General features: G+C 35.2%; 1 protein-coding gene across 1 annotated transcript in view; it reads left to right on the top strand.

Moving 5' to 3' along the window:
• Nucleotides 1-2,367: 2,367 nt before the first annotated feature.
• Nucleotides 2,368-6,000, top strand: part of LOC134648317 (aryl hydrocarbon receptor) — a 158,684-nt gene continuing 155,051 nt past the window's right edge. Inside the window, exon 1 of the mRNA XM_063502828.1 lies at nucleotides 2,368-2,538. The gene's annotated coding sequence lies outside the window, so the exon portion shown is untranslated. The remainder of the gene's footprint in view (nucleotides 2,539-6,000) is intronic.

Here is a 6,000-nt window from a genome sequence, read left to right as displayed (position 1 = left end):
ACCTCAGCGGGTTGACAAGAACCGTTCTAAACTAACATTATAGTGCAACTACCATTTTACCTACCTACGTAATTTCCATCCACCCTTTATGCATTTGTTTTTCATCAAATTACTTAGAGCATTATTGCTGAAAGTTTATTTTATAAATTTAGTTGCGGTGTAAAAGCCTTAGAGGGTTGTCCGTCTGGGTGGACGGTCAAAGGGAAAATGCGAAAACTCGCCCTGCGGCGGCCATCTTGTGACGTCACACCGCGCGTCTGGGGACGGACTCGACAAGTTATAATTTACTGTATACATACAAAAGAATGAGCTGTCGTTAATGTTTTTTTTATATAAAAACATTTCAGTAATTTGGTTTATTTGTGTGTTTTTAAAGGGCGATGGCTTTTCAAAAGGTGAATCGTTTAAACATTTTAAGGCTATGTTGACAGTTTCAAATTCACGTGATAAAGGTGTGATAACGTAAGGTGTGATATTTTTTATTGTCAACCGACTTGCAAGATGTCAAAGTAAAATTTATAGTAGCAGAAAAAATGAAACAAAAATAACTCCAGGCTGAGATCTTAGATACGGAGTATTATAGACATGGAATTACAAGAAATATATCGATACCAATCTTAAATGACCTATTATCTCAATAATTTAAGAATACATCTATGAGTTATCACTAAAAACCTGTTCCGATCCGACGTAAGAATTCAACTGAACTTTAAAAAGCTTATTTTTTCACATTGCATTGCAGTAGCGGTCGGTAAATAAAAGCGATACAATTTAACAAAACTAAACTCGATGCAAAAAGTGCAGTGCAATTGTTTGTAAAAATAAAAATACACGTCACTCAATACGTCCCAGTGTACGCTTTGATGGGACCGTGGCGCGTGGATTGGCTGGCTGGAAGCAGTGGGCGTGTTGGTTGTAGGCCACTCCTCCCTCGGCCAGGGGTCCGTGGAACCGAGGCGCCAAACGACATCGGGCGCTCGCCGACGGCGCCACGCGTTACCCCATACGATTATTATAACCTCAAAAGAAAAACACGTGAACTAATCAATTTGACAGAACAACAGTGTTATTTAAAATGACTCAAACTTCCCAAAGTGCTATCTTAAGTGTCGATTGAAAAGATGAAGATTCAAATTGGATTTTTGAAATAGTGACTGAAACTTAGTGTTTGTTACGGATCGATCGTAAACAGTGACCTCTGGTGGTGAACAAACGGCGCAAGTGTTATATAAAAACTTTCAGTGGAAACATGCTTAGTTAAATTATAATTCGCCCAAATTCTTCCAGTAAGGATTCCGTGTATTAATAGTGGCTCAATTAATCTTCCAAAGAAAATAATTAGAATAAAGAAAATACTCATTGAATTGAAATATCTAGCTGAATTGCAAACAAAATTTAAATTTGATTGAATTTAGCGCTGGGCCGTATCGTCTTATCAATTAATAATTAGTTTATAGGTGAACTCAAGTACATAAAGCAAAAGAAACAAAGGTTTTACTAAGCTAAGTGGCCTTCGAGAACGGAAGAAGATAATTGTTCTCCGATAATTTATATCGCGAGGCCATTGTCTTGTAGTTAAGTTTCCAAAGCATCAATAGCGATAATCACTATAATCAACAATTAAAACGTAAAATATAGAGATACGAAGAAAAATAAACCTTAACTTGATGTAATATGCACTTCACCAAATCACAGTGTCTTCTATGTTGAACAAACATATTTGAATATAAAATTTCAAATATTATTTGGCAATCAACAGATAAGCTATTATTGACTTTTTTACAATTAGAACACAAAAATGACGGTATTAGAAAACGTTACTTAATATAATACAACACAAACAAAGCGGCCTGCAACAGTGTTACTCTTCAGCCGAAAAGACTAAAGCAGTTAAGGTTTTTTTAGCAAGTGAAACATTTGACCGTATTCTGAAAAAATCTTGAGGCCATCCAACAGTAAACAGTGAACTGTATTCAACTGTCAGAATAGCGGCCGCACAACACGCACAACAGATCATAAACAACTTGGAACACTTCCTCGAACTCTTCCTAACCTTGAACAGGCCTAGCCGTCGAGATAGCTGCAGAAAGCAAATTTTCAAAGCAACCTGGAACGCATCTTGACCTTGAACAAGCCGTTGTGACCTGGCACACTGTGCCCAGCCGTCAAGATAGCCGCGGACTCTAAGCTGTTGTGCGGCTGGGGCGGCTACGCAACCTTGAACGCATCTTGGCCTTGAACAAGCCGTTGTGAACCTGGCAAACTGTGCTCAGCCGTCAAGATAGCCGCGGACTCTAAGCTGTTGTGCGGCTGGGGCGGCTACGCAACCTTGAACGCATCTTGGCCTTGAACAAGCCGTTGTGAACCTGGCAAACTGTGCCCAGCCGTCAAGATAGCCTCGGACTCTAAGGTGTTGTGCGGCTGGGGCGGCTACGCGTTGGAGGGATGCGTGGACACGCTGCTCCGGCCGCCGCAGCCGCAGGCCAGCCAGCTGGGGACGGTGTATGCGACGAAGAGGAGGCGGCGGAACGGGAAGAGGTAAGCCAAGTTCGTTAAACAACTAACACCTGATGCGGTGAAGCTATGCATGCATGCTTCGCCGTGAGCGCGTAATTTTAATCTGCACTGTGATTTGACATTTAAATTAAGCCTTTAATAATTTCAAAGATTTGTTAGGTATACCTATATAGGTTTTAAATTAAATAAAGTTAAGAATAACTTTAGTAAGTTGTAATTTGATCATACTTGAAAATCATGGGTGAAGTTATGTTTAAAAATGAAAAGAAAAACAATATAATCAAGTAGGAGATGTGTTAGGTATCTTGTTTTTATATAAATATTTAACTGACGAAAAATACCTTCCGCCTTGCCTTATCAGCAGTTATCACCTTCATTTAGATTTTCAAAGTAACTATATGTAGGTATATTACGTTAGGATAATAATTATAGATAGGTATCTCATATTTTTTTGTTAGAATTGACTGTCTTTATAAATTAAGAAGGAATTATTATGTTTATTGCTGACTCATAACGGTAAAATAAAATATATATATATTTTACTAACGGTATCTCATATTTTTGCACTTCTACCAATTTTACTCGGGATCTTTCTTAGCCTTTTAATTTGGATGCTTACATGTTCATTAAGACTGGGGAATCAAACAAAATGTTTTCTCATGAGACACCGGGATGTTCAAATTAAGTTTGAATCAATTAAAATAGAACCCCACATTTAATTTACATAATAAATTAATTATAATACAAAAATACAATAGAAAAAATGGAAAAGGTGGATAGACTGTGTGAGGGATGATATGAAACAAACGCAAGTAAATGATGAGATGTCATACTTACTTAGTCATAATACTTAGTCAATGTTAAACTGGCAATCACTTTGCAAATATCTTAAAATTAAACTTAAACTAATAACTAACTGTGTGTTAAAAAAGATACATGAATTAAAAATGTGACATATATAGTTATAATATATTTTTATGCCTGACATGTAAAATTCTGTTACTTTTCATAAAATTCTGATTTTGATTCTGATTCTGATGACGGGCGACAGAGAAGTATGGATGAAAAAGACATGCTGCGCCGACCCCAAGTGAATGTAGGATGAGGGCAAGGGAATGTTGACAAAAATACAATTACTTATACACAGAATGAAGCTAATAAATGTACATAAAACACCGCCTCGGGTGAAACTCAGAACTTTCAGCTTCTGAGTAGCAGCCCGACTCCAAATAGTTTTACGAGGACAGTGACTTAAATTAGGTAAAATGCTATTTTGATAGTGAAAAATTACTTGGTTCCGGATTACTTATAGGTAATATTTTTTCCGAGGCAGTTTGAAATGCAATATCATTACGGTTTATGATTCATAATATTTCCTATCTCTGGTAGTATATACATACCTAATAAGTAATATAAGTATAATTTTCTCTCTTATGCTCATATTTGTTACAATACTGCCCCCGTTATCTATTTTAACAAATATTTAAGTAATTTTTAATACCGAGTCACTCAATATTTTTCATTATCTGATTATCAACATTCAACATTAGAAATAAACTGAATCGCTCCTCATGTGTCATTTTAAGATGTAATTAACGAAAAAGCGTGCATTTTTCGCTTGTTTTCTAGGACATATTCCAAAGTCAATTAGAGTAAGAATCCAGCAATTTGTGGTACTCTCACTAATTGATATCGTTTTCTTCTCACTAACGTCATTGTAAATTGGACCTTATAATTAAATTGTTAAAATTCATGTGAGTTCTGGCATTAAATGCACATTGCGATGTGAAGGCATTTGGCAAATTCAATTGTATAGTGATACACCTATTTAGTAAATGCTTCGATAATAGTTATTTCAAGTTCAAAAAACGTTGTCCAGGTAGGTAGATTATGCACTATATGTAGGTATATGATTGTACGTAGGGAAGGTACGCCATTGTATTTTGTGTAAACTAGACTTGCCGATGCCAGAGACAGATAAGTAGACTGCACTCTCGCCTCCAAAACACGTGCTGAGCAAAATAGCTCGAGGGAGACCTTTGTCCCTTCCCTTCCTTAATATTCCTTAAACTTCCTCGACAAATATTACTAACCAGTTCCAATAAAGTACGTTTTATTATGTTCAAAAATAGGAATAAGATTTTTTTTTATAAAAAATGCCTAAAACTTGAGATTTGGAACAAATCAATTCCGACAAGTACTTGCATTACCACTCACATAAATTACTAGAACTAAATTTATATTCTAAGTGTTACGGGAATTTCAACACTACCATAGATATCACTATGGTTTAAATTAAGTCATTATATTACACAACATAATAGGATAAATGGAAGCGTATAGGGTGACTGGAAGTGCTATTTTTAGACTCGTGTATGTAGGTACATAGATTACAAAAATTACACTAAATTACACTAAACTCTGGTCCCAATTGGATATTTTGTTATTTATACTTTAATATCATGCGAACAAAATGAATAACGGAAACTCAATTCTTGTATTTAGAAGTAAAAACATTAATTATATGCAGACTATGTACATAAATTTATATAATAGTTATACTTAACATACATTTGCACTTTATTCCAATTGTTCATGAATTACTTCATAGGTAGGTACGTATGTAAATCACTATATCTGATTTAAAATGGGGTTATAAATGTGCAAGACACTAAGTTAACTGAGAGTGGGGGCCCGATTCGGATTTTGAAATAGACATCTATTAGATATCTTTTAGACATCACCAAAGATACGACAACGATAAGTTTAAGATCTAACCTGTCAAATTTGACATTTGCGCGATTCTGGAGATACTCTTGAACGATTTCCATAGGATATGACTTAGAGATCCAATTCACATCTAATAGATATCTAACTGTATCTAACGTAAAAGTGACATTTGTTGCCCGAATTGCGCTGCCAAAGAGAAGTAGTTGAAATCTAAACTATAACGTATCTAGAATGGATCTAGTACGTGTCGTCTCTTGTGAATATCTTGAAGTTCGAATACGGCAGTAAGTTAACTGAGAGTGGAGTAGATGTCAAAACGTCACATACTTATATGTATGAGTTATAACTGTATTTCTCCATTTTGAAATGAAAAGTGAAACTAACTTGAATAAAATCCTTGCATCGCTTGCCTTTAATAATGCCAAAACAATACCAATTTAATGGCCTTCATCGATCTTGAATCGTGATGTTGTAACCTTAAAAACATATACATGTTTTTAGAGCAAACCGTTTAAAAATTAAGCCCAAAAATATGACTAAATAAGTACGTCGACTAAATGTCTTGCATCTAATTATAAAACTCCCGTGAGACTCAAACATATTAAAATTATTTTGAAATGGGTCACTCACGTATTCGAGCTATTCGACTTAATAATACGTGAGTGACCTGTTTCAAAATAATTTTTATGTTCTTCTGCTTTCATAAGTATAAGTTACTGATTTTTAAAAAGCGTTTTTCAATTAAAAGACATG

Source organism: Cydia amplana, chromosome 1, assembly GCF_948474715.1.
Source record: "Cydia amplana chromosome 1, ilCydAmpl1.1, whole genome shotgun sequence".
Classification (NCBI taxonomy): Eukaryota; Metazoa; Arthropoda; class Insecta; order Lepidoptera; family Tortricidae; genus Cydia; species Cydia amplana.
This window is presented reverse-complemented; position numbering and strand designations above follow the sequence as displayed.